The 16,778-nt window shown below is 44.4% G+C and overlaps 2 protein-coding genes across 2 annotated transcripts in view; both read right to left on the bottom strand.

Annotated features, from left to right (window-relative positions):
* Nucleotides 1–16,778, bottom strand: part of ELOVL7 (ELOVL fatty acid elongase 7) — a 53,182-nt gene that overhangs the window by 32,824 nt on the left and 3,580 nt on the right. The window lies entirely within an intron of this gene.
* ERCC8 (ERCC excision repair 8, CSA ubiquitin ligase complex subunit) overlaps nucleotides 6,485–16,778 on the bottom strand; it is a 52,238-nt gene continuing 41,944 nt past the window's right edge. The window contains exon 14 of the mRNA XM_037373570.1: nucleotides 6,485–6,819. The gene's annotated coding sequence lies outside the window, so the exon portion shown is untranslated. The remainder of the gene's footprint in view (nucleotides 6,820–16,778) is intronic.

Here is a 16,778-nt window from a genome sequence, read left to right as displayed (position 1 = left end):
AGCCAGGGCCCCCGGTGCGGCCCCCCCGGCGGTGCGGTGCGGCTGGGATCGGGCCTCCCCCGGCAGCGGCGGCCCGCGGGGGGGACGCAGCCCGTTGCCCACCTGCGGCGCTCCCCGCTGCTGCGGTGCGCAGGGGCTTCCCCGCACGGCCCTGGGTCTCCCGGCTGCGGGCGGCGCGGCGGGGTGTGGGCTGCGGCTGCGGGGCCGGCGGCTGCCGGGGGCCACTGGAGCGGCAAGCCCGGCGAGACGTTGTAATTCCGTCCTAGAAAGCAAAGCACGATGGTCGGCGGGAGCGCCGTGCTGCGGGGCACGCTCCGCCCCGAACGGGCTGCGGGACCCGCTCTCGGAAGCTGTTCAGGATGAGGATCATGCTCCCGGTGACTCCCGACTGGAGAAGTATGGGGCATAGCGAAAGGTAATGGAGAACCCCTAGCGTCTAAGCAGGTGCTCTGGTTTAGTTTGCCACTTCAGTCCACAGGAACCTGGAAATTCCATCTCTTTGGAGATGGTTAGCACGGAGATGACAGCCTGAGTCAAAACAAGAGGCAAAACCAATGAGCAGGGAGAGGGTATGAAGACAAACTGAAGGAAAGAGGCAAACTCATTTTACAACGTGCCAAAAAAGCACAAGAGGAAGGGACTGAGCTGTCGCTGTGAAATGAGTACATAGTCAACGTGTAAGTGCAGAAGGGGCCTCTGAGCTGGGGCACAGTGAGAAGCTCAAACCTGAAGTTTTGAGTCCACAAGAGGCAGAACAAGCACAGAAACCTTGTTATGAGTGTGGAAATACCGCAATAGGCTGAAAACCTGGTGGTGGGATGGGGATGGAGAAACACAGCTGGTAACAGAGATCCTGCAGAAACTCCACATCACTGAGCAATTGGCTAGGCTGGAGATTAGGAGGATGACCTTGACCTGAAGGGCCAAGAGGTCCAGAAAGGCTGGACATTCTTCAAGAAGGAAGTCTTAACAGTGCAGGAGCAGGCTCCCCATGTGCTGAAAGCCAAGCTGGGTGGGGGAGAAGACCAGCCTGGCTGAACAGAGAGCTTTGGCTGGAAATTGTGAAAAAAGGAGAGTTTAGCACCTTTGGAAAAAGGGGCAGGCAACTCTGGAGGACTATAGGGATGTTGTAAGGTTATGCAGGGCGAAGATTAGAGAGGCACTAGCCCCAGTAGAATGCAAGCTGGCCACTGCCCTAAAAGATAACACAAAATGTTTTTACAATTACATTAGAAACAGAACAAGGGCCAAGGATAATTTCCATCCTTTATTGGATGCAGGGGGGAGCATTGCCACAGAGGATGAGAAAAAGCGTGAGGTACTTAATGCTTTAATTGCCTCATTTTTTAATAGTCAGACCAGCATCCCTCAGGGTACTCAGCCCCCTGAGCTGGGAGACAGGGATGAGCAGCAGAATGAAGTCTCCCACAGCCCAGGAGGAAACAGTGACCTGCTGCTCCACATGGACACGCACAAGGACAGATGGGATCCACCTGAGTGAGGGTAGTGAGGGAGTTGGCAGAGGAGCTCACCAGGTCACATCATTTACCAACAGTCCTGGCTATCTGGAGAGGTCCCAGTGGACTGGAGGTCAGCCAGTGAGATGCCCACCTACAAGAAGGGCAGGAAGGAGGATCTGGGGAACTACAGGCCTGTCAGCCTGACCTCGGTGCTGGGAAAGGTCATGGAGCAGAACATCCTAAGCTCCATCAAACAGCACATGCAGGACAGCCAGGGGATCATGCCCAGCCAGCAGGCGTTTATGAAAGGCAAGTCCTGCTTGAGCAACCTGATGTCCTTCTACAGCAAGATGACCCACCTCATGGATAAGGGAAAAGCTGTGGATGTTGTTTGTCTACCTGGGGCTTAGAAGAGCCTCTGACACCATCTACCACAGCATTCTCCTGGAGAAACAGGCTGCTCATGGCTTGGACAGGTGTGTGGTCTACACCAGGTTAAGAGCTGGCTGGATGAGGCCAGCACTGGTGAGACTGCACTTCAAATACTGGGTTCAGGTTCAGGTCCCTCACTTCAGGAGAGACGTAGTGGGGGCTGCAGTTTGTCCAGAGAAGGGCAATGAAGCTGATAAAGGGTTTGGAGCAGATATTATGAGGGGCAGCTGAGGGAACTGGGGGTGTTTAGCCTGGAAAAGAGGCTCAAGGGAGGCCTCACTGCTCTCCACAGCTACCTGAAAGGAGGCTGTAGGCAGGTGGGGGTCAGTCTCTTCTCCCAGGTAACAGGTGACAGGACAAGAGGAAACAGCCTCAAGTTATGCCAGGAGAGGCTTAGATTAGATAATAGGAAAAACTTTTTCACTGAAAGGGTACTGAAGCACTGGAACAGGCTGCCCAGGGAAGTGATGGAATCACCACCCCAGAGGTGTTTAAAAAATTCAAAGATGTGGTGCAAAGCAATATGGTTTAGTGATGGACTTGGCAGTCCAGGATGAAGGGTTGGACTTGATGATCTCTAAGGCCTTTTCCAACCTAAATGATTTATAATTCTGTGATTCTATGACCTTTTGGATTTGCTTCATGCAAATTGCTAGGAATTGTTAGGATTGTGACAGGTGAAGAAATCCTGGGGCTTTTGATCTTTAATAAGATCACAGGGTTTGGCCAAAAGGGGTATGTAGAAATATGATAATCCATTGAGCAATACTGCATGTGTCACCTAGGAGGGAAAAAACCCACAAAACAAAATCAAAGCACCCCATTTCCCACCCCCTTAACTTGCAGAATTTGGAACATTTTCTTTGATTTCTTGGTTCAAAACCATTTTTACTAAGACATCAGCCAAGAACTACAAACAGACCTTGGGAACCAGCACATCCCTGCTCAGACAGACCCCTTGGGGAGCCTTAAGACTTGTCCAGAGGGATATGGCTATATGGCTCAGCAAGCAACTAGTACCCCTCACATGTTCTAAAACCTATTTTGCCATGCCTGATAAGGCTGCCTTGGCTCAGACAGAATGGGACACTGGGGTGCATAATAATAAAAAGTAAGTAGGTCACCTGTAGATTTCAAAATGCACAGCTGTTACTAATGGACGAAAATAACAATTACCAGATGCAGGCTAACAGCTCTAACACATTTGAAGCCAATAGTGTTAGCAAGAACAGCTCTTCTGCCTTTGGAGCCCCATAAAGAGAATGGCCTCGCCTTCCATGCACTTCAGGAGCAAAGGTAATCTGAATCATCAAGCGAGTCTGTGAGGGCTGGGAGAGGACAGAAATAATGGTTGACCTGCTCATGTCAGGTAAATGATTAACATGCAGCAGGGGAAAGGCAGCATGAAGGAGACAGCTGTGCCCTGCACACACAAAGCAAGCAGATACACACAGGAAGTCAGAGGCATTTAAATTGTAAAAGAGGGAGCTAGCAGCAACCAGATTGTCTCAGTGCTTAGCAAGTGAAAGCTGCACATGAGATTTACTGTAAATTTCAGTAATCTTTTAAGTTCCCTACATTCACCACCAAAGAACAAGGGAAGAGGGAAACAAATGTAGACGCTGAAGATGGCTCTGCAGATTTTACAAGACGCTGAAGACTTAACTCCTGGTCTATGCTAAATAAAGAACTGTGCTTGCCATGAATGCTGCTAACCAATGCTTTTTTGTGTTTTGTTGCCTTGCCAGAATCCAGATAGCTCAGATACCGAAGGATGTTTAGCCTGTTACTCTGTTGATGAGATGGTGATTTAAGAGTCTTTTAGGGATGAGTGAGGACTGTATTTGGAGCCTGAAGGTGCTTATCAGCAGGGGAATTGCAGGGGCTGCTCCTTACTGCACCAACAGTGTCGGGAGCTTTTGCTGAAATAGTAACAGTTGTAACCAAGCAAGGTAGTCACCCGAAGAACACCAACAGATACCTGCACCCTCAGCTTGAGGAGATGCAAACCTTACACAAATCTTGTTTGCAAGCTTTGCTCTCCTGGAGAATGTGTTGTTTGCTGGTGCATCTCTGCTGGTGTTCTGACTCACAACTGGTAAACCTGTCCCAGGCAGGCTCTGTTGCAAGTGGACTGTATCCCACCTCTGTAAGTGCACAGCATGTTGCTGTGTTTGGCAGCAGGACTGGAGACAAAAGGGCCTTCCATGGCCATTCTCTTTTTCCAGTTGCAGTTACTTTCAGACTTTGCAGAAAAAAATTGCTTTTTCTTCCTAATCCTCTGGGCTGAAACAGTGTCCTTCTGTAGCTGAGGCATTTCTGCCTAGCTCTGTTATGGACAGCCATGCATGAGTCCTTGTGTAATGCTGGCAGTGACATTCCAGGAGCAGTTTACAAACAGCAGAGAAATCTCTCCTCAGACATGTATCATCACTTTTACTGTGGCACAAGGTGAGATGACACAGTCCTGCTCATCTGTCTGTGGATGAGCTGAGTTGTGCAAGGAGGTCTCCCTTGTCTCTCTGTGGACATACACTTCAGGGAACTGTCCAGAAGTGAGTAGCTGTCGCTGGTTTTGCATGGTTTCTTGACACCATGAGCCCACCACAAGCTACAGCAATATTGTCAGGTCAGCTCTATTTCAACAGTTACGTGTTTACCTATGTGTTGAGCTCCAGTTTTGCCATTTTAACAATAGTGAATTTGATAAATTCTTGCAAATGTGACAAAGCTATTCAGATGTGGAACTTTCCATGTAAGCCCACTTATCTCACATAACAGTAGGTCCTTACCATAAAAAATTGTTTTACTATTATGCAGCTGAGACTGGCCCTAGGCAGGAGTGAGGCAGGTGCTCCAAAAGTAGGGTGGAAAATGGCTATTGCAAAAGTAGAAGAAATAATCATAAGTGTGTGAAAAACGTCTTCAAAGGGGATATTTAACAGAGGTAGTGTCATAGTGTTGTATATATGATATACATATATTATATATACACAAACATTCTATTATATATGTGTATATGTAAAGCTTTGTGATATGTTTGCATTACATACACAATATATACACGTATATAATATACTGTATAAATAAATATGCTTATAATGCATATACACACACATTATGTAAGACAGTTCATTATACACACACTGTGCTTCTCTAAAACTGGCAGTGACACACCTCTTCAGACTGTATTGCTTAAATGCAGGCTGACTGCAACTCAGTCTATACCAAGAAGGAGAATTAAATCACCTGCAAAAGGTGCATTGCAGTCAGCCAAAGAAGCCTTACTGAACATAATGAGAAAACCGAAGCCAAAACACTTGTTCAGCCTATTTCCAAAAATCATAACATTGCACCACCAGATTTTTCATTTTAATCTGTCCCATCTCTGAAAACAATATATGAAAAAAGAGCCAGCCCCACTAACATTGTGAATATAATTCCAGTGTAAAAATATATCAACGTGAAGATCTAAATCCTTGTTGCAAAGTGTTGGTAATCATTGAATGAACACTCCAAGCACATTCTGTGACACTGCAGAGAGTAGCTGTTCTGGAGGCCACAACTTAAAGCTTTTCACAGCTGAGAACTCTTAATTCAGATGCCATCTACCAACTTGTTTTGTTATGCAAAGTTTATAGATAAATCTTTCATAAATCAAATTTTAGCTACATGTGTTATTGGCCATGATAGGATCAAATGGTTTATTCTGTAGGAGCTCACACAGATGAAGCTAAAGTAAGTAGTAATCTTTTCAGCATGCTGGAAGGTTGCAGGGTATGTTTATTGTATCTGGGCCACAACATTACGCCATAATCATTGCCTTATCCATGAGCTGGGTGCATAAACATGTCTGGAAAAATCAGTTCCTTTTAGAACACAGTGCTCCACGACTGCAAAATCACTCTAACCTGCATCAACACCACCCCCCCCCCCAAAAAAAAAAACCCACCAAAAAACCCAACAAAAAGCTGTCAACAAAGATGTGAATGCTAACTCTGCAGAATACTTGTGCTGTGCTCAATAGGCTTTAACTGGCAAAACCAGCAGGTGCATGAATGCCATGGTGCAATACACCAGAAGGGTGCAGAGTTCTAGGAAGATCAATAACAATAACTGGTTAGCACAAACTACACCACCTCTAAATCATGGTAATCAACAAGGATTTTTACCTAATGTAAAGTTTGATTTCTGCTGTTAGAACTTGCTAATTTAGGTTAATTTTTAGATAAGATGCTAAGAATAGAATGGAAATGTCAACAAATATTGAATCTTGCGGTGTGATAGGGAAGTTTTTGTAGTTTGTACTGTGTTGTCCTAGCTATGTTGGTTTTGAAACTGAGCTTCTTCATTGGCAATGTAAGACCTGTGAGCCAATAATTCCTGTATGAGAAATCACACAGGTTAATTACCAATCAATCAAGAAGCTATGTTACATTTCATAACTAATTACACTTCTTCTGTGGTCTCTCATACCTATGGTACCACCACAGATCAGCTATTCTAAATGAGGTTTTTGAAATCAAGAAAAAAGAACAAATGACAACCTCCCCCCCCAAAAAAAAAACCCCAAAAAACTCCACCCAAACAAACAACCGATTTTTTTTTAATTTCTTATTTGTTTTTCTAGAAATATCTTCAAAATACATTAAGGACATCTTCCATTATCATGCTGGTATATAGAGAAATGTGGACACCCAATGGCTTTCCTTTGTGAAAGGATACATGTGCAGGTCTGCAGTTACATCCATAACCTGTTAGATTCACAAAAGCCCATCTCACTCACAGTCTTACAGTGCATGTTCAGATAGTGCAGGTGTGCTGCAAAGTACTGGTGGCAGTCATGAAGAAAAGGCCCTAGAGTCACAGATCTCTTAATCTGAAGAGTGGGAGAGCGCTGTCTGCCGCTCTCCGTAGAAAGGTTTCTCTGTGGAGGGAGGTAGGCACCAATCAAACCAGTTAAATCAGCCAGCTGCATTGTAAGATTTTACAAGGACTAACCTACTGCAGCTTAAAGACATTTTTTTCCTAGGATAGATTACAATCTTCCAGTCCCTAAAACTAATGAGCTGAAACTGTGCAGGAGAGATAGCAAATACTGGTACAAGCAAGATCTCTGCAGTAAGCTAAGAAACAATTTCTCATAGAGACACTATCCTTGAGGAAATCAGACTTGGATTTCTGAAGAAGCTGGCTAGTTCGTTTTTCCCTATTGTTTTTGGGAAACATTTTTTTTAAGGAAACTGTGTTCTACCAGAGAATATACCTAGTTGTGTCACGAGTTTCTTTCTAGAGAAAACCAAAATCATCAAGACCCTAAATGCTGGCTATATGCTGCATCCCAAAGAAGAATGCTCAGGGAGTAAAGCAGCTGAGCAAGCTTTAGTTTTCTGCTTATTGACAGCATTCCCTGCATGGTAGATCCCCATCTTAATTATGTCAGCAAGAACTTGGAGCAAGTTCAGACAGCTTCCATAAACTCTGTGGTAATTATCAGCAAAAACTTGGCAACAGTTGGAGTTATTGTATATTTTGATCCAGAAGAATGGCTGCAAACAAGAAGTGATACACCTTCATCCTGCATAAGCCTAAGAAACAGCAGTAAGGCTTGAATAAGTAACTAGTTCTGGTATTTCTTAATGTAACCATCTAACCCTGAAGCTGCAGCAAATCACATTTTCCCAGTAAGAAGTGCAGCACTCGATGCACTGAGCCTCTGTTCAGTCATCCATCTGCCCAGTGCAAAAGGCTGGAAAGATCACAGCTCCGTTACACCGTTATGCTAGGCTGGTCCTTTCAGCACTGGCTGGAGGGGATGGTGCAGATTCCACCTTGGAGTGTCTTTACCCAAACAGCTTTACCCCCAAACCCTTTCCTGCTCAGTTCTTCCCACAGTCTTCACCTTCCTCTCAGCTGACAAGTTCGTGTCATGGGAACAAGCATCAAGAAAATACTCCTTTCTTGCATCTTCTTTCTTCGGTACTTTTTACACTCTCTCCAACAGGTAGCAAAGCACCCAGAATTTGAGTTTTAAGACTTCAACAAAACAAAGTGGAAATAAAACAACATGTGCAAATAGCTAAGCTGTGCTCAACAGTTCTCATTCATTTGCATGAGTGTATCCCTAGCCCTCTCCAAACAAAAAATTCCAATTGTTCGTACACACTCCTGACCAGCTAGCACAGGCATACATACAGATCACTATCTTTTCATTCATGACAAAGAAAGCAGTGTCAGAGTGTAACAGAAGCTTTTTTATATATATAACCTTGTTGTATACCTCATTTATTTAACAAGTATATATATATATTTGTTGCATATCTCATTTCTTTAACCTTTACAATAAAATCTGACATTTTCACAGGAAGCACCTGAGCCACCACCACGCACCAGCAAGACAACACATGCCTTCCCATTGTGATTAACGTTCTCCTAAAGAAGGGCACACACTTACACTACTATCACAACAGTTTACATAAACATACATGAACTCCTGTTCTTCCCAGCTCAAGTGTCTGTAGTAGCATAACCACAGCAATGGCAAACTCACAGCAAGTAACTAAAGCTTCCTTGAGGGCTGAGTAAACACTCCTCAGACTGTCAAGCCTGACAAAGCTGAGCTGTACTTAATTGGCACCATGGCAGGAGCAGGGGAGGAGAGGAGCTGACCCCACGAGGTTAAACAGTTTCTTGGGCTGTTGTTGGGCTGGGCCTCACCTCCTTTTGGGAATTTTACCAGCCTCACTTTATTAGTGCCTCATGCAAAAAGCCCTGCACACCCCTCTGCAGGCCACACAGCTGCATTTTCAGTTACACTATCCTCAATCTTCCATGATGCTGTGACAGTGTCTTTCAAGCAGACACTACTGACAAGCAGCACTACTGCTGATACAGGTGTATCTCTGCTTACAGAGATGGGGTAAATAGTCCGATTTTTTTAATGAATTGCTTGAAAATTCCCTTATTGCTAATCCCCATAAATGCCACTTGCAGCAGTTCAGAACAAAAAGGTTTTGCAGAGGAAATGTCTTATGTGTTTAAAGGAGGGCAGTAGAGCTATCAAACAGCGAGGCTCAAGGCACAACTTCAAGATATGAATGGTAATGTGACTGGGAAAACACATTCTGTCTTGGGGAACCTGCCATACACCTAAAATATTCTGTGAAGGAGTCCAAGGCCAGTATGGAAGGAAGATGGGGAAAACCCCACCAAACAAACTAGTGAAGCTTTTAGTCTGAACTCAGTGAACCAAATGGTTTCTTCCAAAGCAGATCACTATCTTCCTATTCCAGCTGAGAGATCAGACCATTCAGTGAGAGACTTTAAATGCAGTGGGTACATTGTTGCTACAGGGTATAATATATCCTGGGTCTATAGTCCCACTGAGGACACTCTCTCAGGCAGACTCCCGTCATCCTGTCATCAAGAGAGCTGGCTAAAATTCAAGCATCGCTTCCTCCAAGCTCAAGGTCGGGGCAACCCTGTGAGCAAGAAATCAAGCAACGGGGGCAGGACGCCTGCATGGATGAGCAAGGAGCTTCTGGCAAACCTCAAACAGAAGAAGGAGGTTTACAGGATGTGGAAAAAGGAACAGGCCACTTGGAAGGAACACAGGGATGTGGTCAGAACATGCAGGGAGGCAACAAAGAAGGCTAAGGTCTGTTTGGAATTAGATCTGTAAAGGAAGGGAAGGACAACAAGAAGGGCTTCTTCAACTACATCAGTAGCAAAAGGATGACTGGGGAAAATGTGTGCCTGCTGCTGAATGAGGTGGGTGCCCTGGTGATGAAGGCAGAGAACACAGAGTTACTGAATGCTTTCTTTGCTCTGGTCTTCACTGCCAAGGCTGGCTCGTGGGTATCCCAGGCCCTGTAGGCAAAAGAGGAAGTCTGGAGAAAGGAAGACCTTCCCTTGGTTGAGGAGGATCTGGTTAGAGGTCACTAAAAGAAGCCTGACACCAACACCCATAGGCCCTGATGGGATACACCCCCAAGTGCTGAGGGAGCTGGCAGATGTTGCTGCTAAGCCACTCTCCATCATCTTTGCAAGGTCATGGAGGACAGGAGAGGTGCTGGAGGACTGGTGGAAAGCCAGTGTCACTCCAGTCTTCCAGAAGGGCAGGATGGGGGACCCAGGAAGCTACAGGCCGGTCAGTCTCATCTCTGTCACTAGAAAGCAAAGGTGATGGAGCATCTCATCCTGGAGGTCATCTTGAAGCATGTGGAGGAAAAAAAGGCTGTCAGGGGTAGTCAACATGGGGAAATCATGCCTGACCAGTCTCATAGCCTTCCGTGACTGGCTGGGCGGATGAGAGGAGAGCAGTGGATGTTGTCTGCTTTGACCTCAGTAAGGCTTTTGGCACTGTCTCCCATAACACCCTCACAGGTAAGCACAGGCAGTGTGTGGGTTGGATGGGTGGACAGTGAGGTGGATGCAGAACTGGCTGAACTCAGAGCTCAGAGGGTTGTGATCAGCGGTGCAGAGTCTGGCTGGAGGCCTGTAGCTCACGGTGTTCCCCAGGGGTCAGTACTGGGTCCAGTCCTGGTCAGCTTACTCATCAGTGAGCTGGATGAAGGGACTGAGTGTCCCCTCAGCAGGTTTGCTGATGATACAGAGCTGGGAGCAGGGGCTGATACCCCAGCAGGCTGCGCTGCCATTCAGCGAGACCTGGACAGGCTGGAGAGTTGGGTGGGGAGGAACCTGATGAAGTTCAGCAGAGGCAAGTGTAGGGTCCTGCAGCTGGGGAGGAACAACCCCACGCACCAGCACAGGCTGGGGCTGACCTGCTGGAAGGCAGCTCTGCGGAGAAGGGCCTGGGAGTGCTGGAGCACAGCAAGGTGCCCATGAGCCAGCAGTGTGCCCTGTGGCCGAGGCGGCCAGTGGGATCCTGGGGGGCATTAGAGGAACGTGGCCAGCAGGTCGAGGGAGGTGAGCCTCCCCCTCTGCTCTGCCCTGGTGAGGCTGCACCTGGAGTGCTGTGTCCAGTTCTGGGCTCCCCAGTTCAAGTGGGACAGGGAACTACTGGAGAGGGTCCATCGAGGGCTGCAGAGATGGTGAGGGGGCTGGAGCATCTCCTTCTGAGGAAAGGCTGAGGGACCTGGGCCTGCTTCGCCTGGAGAAGAGAAGTCTAAGAGGGGACCTTATCAATGTCCACAAATATCTTCCATGCAGTGTCAAGAGGACGGGGCCAGACTCTTTTCAGTGGTGCCCAGTGACAGGACAAGAGGCAATGGGCACAAACTGCAACAGAGGAGGTTCCATCTGAATATAAGGCAGAACTTCTTTACTTTCAGAGTAACCGAGCACTGGAACAGGCAGCCCAGAAAGGTTGTGGAATCTTCTCTGGAGACACTGAAAACCTGCCTGGACACAATTCTGTGCAACCTGCTGCAAGTGAACCTGCTTTAGCAGGGGGTTGGACAAGATGATCTCCAGGGGTCCCTTCTAATCCCAACCATCCTGTGATTCTGTGATCTTCAACAGCTGCCTCTGGGGACATGTTAGGCAACTGTGTGAAACAGCATCACGTCCTACAGTGTGCTTAATTGTAGGTGCTGTCATTCTTTCCCTCCTGCTGTTTCTGTACTGTTGGGGCTGAGAATTTAAGTAGATCAAGAGTGGAAGTTGTATGGCTTCATATCAGATGGCACAGTGTTACTTGAATCTTAGGTGTGGGTGGGAGCTGAGAAAAAACTAAGGGTACTTGTTTTCATATCTCCACCCATTTTGACATGCCTTTACAACCACTTTAGAGCAGCCACAGGCAGAGTAACAAATTATAAGAACAGCTCAGAGACTGGCTGAGATTAATGCAACTCTTTACAGTGTGTTGAATTTTACTTAAAAATCACAGCATTTCAATAAAAAGCTTACACTTCCTTGGGTTTTACTATTCAATGTATTGTTACTTCTGCATTAGTCTACAGCATGTTACTATGAAATAATACATAGTCTAATGTTCTTCACCTGCAGAAATTCTGGGGCTAAATCTTGGGTGAGGTCTGCAAGAGCTATATTCAGAGACCAGGTTTGCACCTGAGGTCCTCTGTTTGACAGCCACAAACACATAAACCCATGACTTTTAGACAGAGCATAGGAAGAACTCTGTATTCTTAGAAACCAGTAGTTTCTCTTCAAAGCTTAACCACTGGGTAGTAGAAAACTATTAACTGAAGCTACTGGTTGACTTCTGTGATTCTAACATGGCTTCTCAAGTATTTCTACAGAATACTCTGAAGCGTTCTCCCCCACTCTTTTTCCTTACTGACAACTATTGTCTTATTCAAGGACTTACTGTGCCTGAGGCAAACTGTTATTGTGCTCACCTTTTCTAATGAGACATGTGAAGAGAGTAAGAGGACAGAGTGGAAATTTTAAACTTATGTCAAGATTTTCAGAGACCTTTCAGGCTCTTGTCTTCAGGCTGCCCTTGGATTGATCTTGGTCTTTATTGTTTATAATGAGTTCTACATGCATAAAAGATTTCAAAGGCTACACAAGTTCATACATATGAATGCAGCTGAAATCTCTCTGGAAAGATGTGTCATTGTGACATAAAGAACAAACTAAATTACTACTGCTTACAATTCTCTTATACCATTTTTAAGGCAGCTTGTCTCTTTGTCATATACTGAAGATGAGGAAACCAGAAGTTACCATCAAGTATGTTGTTTGTTTCTTCTGGTGGCAGTACTTACATATATTAAGCCACACAAGAATTAGTGCTCTTTGTCAGAACATGCCCTCTAATCCTTCTGGCCTAAGATTTTGCAAATAGCAGAGAATGCTGATGTTACCAGTTAATGTAATAACAACAATAAAAACACAATTAAAAAGAAATAACTGGGAAAAGCCAACATCATTCCCTTTCTCCCACTCTTTGGTTATCAGTTGGGTGAATTCCTGTCCTAGTATGTTTTGTCTTTGATTTTGCTAGAGGACCTAGATGCTTCCAAATAGAAATTAATTTATAATAAACCTAATTACTTCTATTTTTAAGATGGAAATTAAAAAGCCATTTGAAATTTCACTGAAATTCCTGAAAACAAAGAAATTTGTCAGTCTAGTCTGCCTTATACTCTTTCTTTACAAAGACTTTAGCTAATTCAATCTAAACAGTGAAATGGCTTCTACCATGATTTTATGGTGAGGTAGAAACAAATATTTCAATATCACTGAAAAGGAACTAAACAAAATGCTGTGTAGGAAACCTCTTAATGACATTGGAAACTGCTTTTGATCACCTTGTATAAAGGAAAGGTTCAAATACATATTAATCTTATAGGGAAATCCAGATAAAGTTATAGTTTTGAGAACTTAGACCACTTTTGGCCCCCAAATTCAACATCTATTGATACCTTTTTGAAAATTCCTACCAGTGCCATAGCATTAAGTTTTCTTACCTGAAGCATGCTGTGTGCTCTGAAATGGGAATTTCAGAGCTTTGCTTTTGCAGCTGCATATGTACATCAACCTCTCTAAAAAGCTCTTTTTTTGTTTGGTGTCCTCCACATGGGCCTGATTTACTGCATTCACTCTTCTTCCTCTGTGCACAGGTACATGTGCAACCCTCCTGTCTCCCACTCTGAAAGCACCCAACTCTCAGAAAACTCCCTAGAAAGCTTCATCAAAATCAAATCCACCAAAATATCGTGCCACTGAAAGACAGGTGCTTACACTGACTTGCTCGCAGTTAGAGGCGTTTGTGGCTCCCCATCCAGGCATATGGTTATAGCCTGCATTTGTGTATTTTCTACATAGGATCTGCGCTTGTCTTCCTGTCAACCTGTCAAGGTGAACAAGCTATTGAAGCATTATTAATAGCTGAGTTTCAGAATGCAGCAGGCTGGAGTCAAGTGTTAGGGAAATGTGTTTTTCCACAGATGCTTTAAAGGTTAATCTTTAACAATTAAAAGTCTTTTAGATTAGAGTTCCTAAGAAAACACCTTATTTTTCCAAACAGGCTACAAAGAAAGGTGGGGAGGGTGAGAATGGTCTAAGTAACATAAAAGGGAGACTGAGGAGACAGAAAAACAGAAGAGCCATAAACCAAGTAGACAAAGCAGGGGAGTTCCCCTTCAAACTCCTTCCATTATGCTGGATTTGGCTCTGCCAAGACATAGCAGGATTTCCATGTCCAGTTCTGCACCAGAGCTTTCCTTTTTGCCACATGAGGAAAGGCATGGCAAAGTTAATTTTAACCGTTTTGAACCCTCACCCAACTGCAAAGGACATCCCTGTGCCTGCTTGGCCTGTCTTTAACTTAAGGGCCCTGAGGGGCTCAAAGGCTGCAGACTCTGGTGGCTGCTGTGGTGCAGCCCAGGAAGGCAGAGACACAAACAGGGCTCTTTCTGCTGACTCTCCCTGACTTTTCATCTCTGGTAACACCCTTGTCTTCTTGAATAGGTGGTAGCTCTGAGCGGGATAATATTGGGTAGATTTGGAATAATACAGAGTATGTACTTACTTGCAGATTTTTGCAGAGTCCAAGAAAAGGAAATCTCTGCTTTGTGCAGCATGAGTTCAGACTTTATGAGATTTGGGAGAACTGCTATTTTCCTCAAAGCAGTTTTGACAAGAGCTTTTAAGAGAGTTGAACATCTCTGCCAAGTCACTGTAATGAAACGTACCATAGATATCCCCTGTATTTCCTGGTTAATCCTTGGTTATCCTGTAATAATTTAGAATACACCTGTGGACGTAATAAAACACTTTTCTTTTTTCTGCTATGTTAGATGAATGTTTACCCCCTATATTAAATCATTCATATGTTTAATATACCTGTGTTACAGTATCAAGTGATGTGAGTCTGGGTACAATGAAGGGGTTAAAGCTTTAAGACAGCAGAAAGGGAGAGGAATGAATGATGTTACCATGCAAAAGCAGCAAGGTCCAATGTTTGTCAGCTATGGTCATTTGTCCATTTTCTGGGTTAAGGATGGCCTGGGACAGCAAGGACAATGGGACAGCATGGGTTGCAGCTGAAAGCACAATGCAAACACCTCATGAATATTTAAGAGGTAACCAAAAATAAATGTCTGGCTCATCTTCTAAAGACATAGTGATAGAAGTGAGTCTTGAAATTTGGTAAGAGTGAAAAGTTACAACCTGAGCAGACCAGCTTGGAGTAAGGTAGTAAAAAGGGTGCAGATAGTTGACGGAAGAGTAAATGAATGAAGCTTATGCAGGCAGGCTAGGTAAGAATTATGAAATGTACTGAAGAGAAAGGAAGGTAATTTAAAGAGGTGATATGTTGGGGCAATAAAAGTGAAGGCAAAAAGAAGCCAAAAAAGAAAAGGTAAAAAGAAAATAGCTAGATCTCAGCACAGGAATTTTAAAATTCGTGGTACCTTTCATTAAATAGGTGGCAGACTGCAAAAGTGGGAGTAAGTGAAGAGGAAGCTATCAAGATGGGAGGTGAAGGAATGAAAGTTAGTGGACCCTGGGCACAAAACAAAGGTTAGGCCAGATTTTATGAATAGTTATACAGGAAAAGTGGTAATATCTCAGTTCTGGATGGAGCAGAGCTTGTAGCTCTGTATCATGGAAGCTGCTGGTCTTAGATCAGTGACAGAAGACAAGGCAGTGAGAACATTCTAGGAAAAATTACGTAATTTGGTTTGGACCAGTGGAATGATGTTTAAGAAATGATGGGAAGAAGAGCAAAAATGTGAATTTGGGTAAAGATCACAGAGAATTAGCATCTACAACTGAGGATAAACAAGCTGGAAGCTGTTTTATATTGCACAAAGTTATCAAACTGAGAAATACTTTAATATGGCAGCTAGTAGTGCTGCTGATTTTCAAAGATTTCTTCACTACTTCTGCTGTACTTTCATTTAACTAAGTCTCCTTTTAGATAAACCAGACTCCAAACATTTATATGATCACTTTTGTTAATGACTCTAAGATTTTAAGAAGCAGGTGACTGGGTAAAATAAAGATGAACACAGGTCAATTAGACAATGAAAATAACATTTAAATGCCAGGTTTTCAAGACAACTCTTTTCTATCAACTTTAATGAACAAATGCTGCACGTATGGGAACTAATGAGCTGCTTCTTCATATAAAAATATTGCACTGGGTCCAAGTGAGTTAACAAACAGCTAATATTATTCCAGAAATTGCATGTACGTTAACATGGGGTTACAAAAAAAGCTAATGAAACCTCCCTCCCATTCTCCTTACTCTTTGAGTACAGTTCTGCTTTAACATAACCAAATGGCTTTCAGATCAAAGCTCTTGCGTTCTTCTGTTCAAAACACTACCTGAACTGGCAAACCACTGTATGCACCTAAGCACATAGCCATGCCAGCCAAATGGAAATGGAGAAGGAAGCAGAAGACAGGCCTAAGGACTGCCCAGAGAGGTTGGCTGGTGTTTCAAAAGCAAACAGAACTACCAGTTTCAAGCAGAAGATCCTGACTAATAATACTGGTTGAGTAAAGGGTTGAGGACTTCAGTGTAGAGACAGGCCAGGATTAAGCCCTGGCTTGGAAAGCTGTGTGCAGCAGAGAAATGAGATGCAAATTAACAGCAACAGTTATGAGCAGCCTTCTGAGGAGGGTAGGAGCTGGGGACCATGAAACATCTATGTTTAATTGATCGTTAGTAAAACAATGGAGATAGAAGATGGATCGGTTTGAAAGCCACTGCTTTTGTAGCTCCTGCGGACTGGCCCATGTGGAGCAGGACCTTCACGTCAGGGTTTGGGAGATTAGGGCGCCACAGAAGTGAGCACCGGCCTTGGTGATGCACCACTGCAGCATGGAGGACTGTCGAACATGCATACCCTGTGCATCTTGGTGCACAAGTGGGGCTCTACCTTTCCTTCTATAAACTGGAATGGCTCCTTTGTTTCCTTTCTCTATGTGCTGGTTTTGGCT

Source organism: Falco rusticolus, chromosome Z, assembly GCF_015220075.1.
Source record: "Falco rusticolus isolate bFalRus1 chromosome Z, bFalRus1.pri, whole genome shotgun sequence".
In the NCBI taxonomy this organism is placed as follows: domain Eukaryota; kingdom Metazoa; phylum Chordata; class Aves; order Falconiformes; family Falconidae; genus Falco; species Falco rusticolus.
Note: the sequence above shows the minus strand (reverse complement) of the source record. Positions and strands in the feature narration are given on the sequence as shown.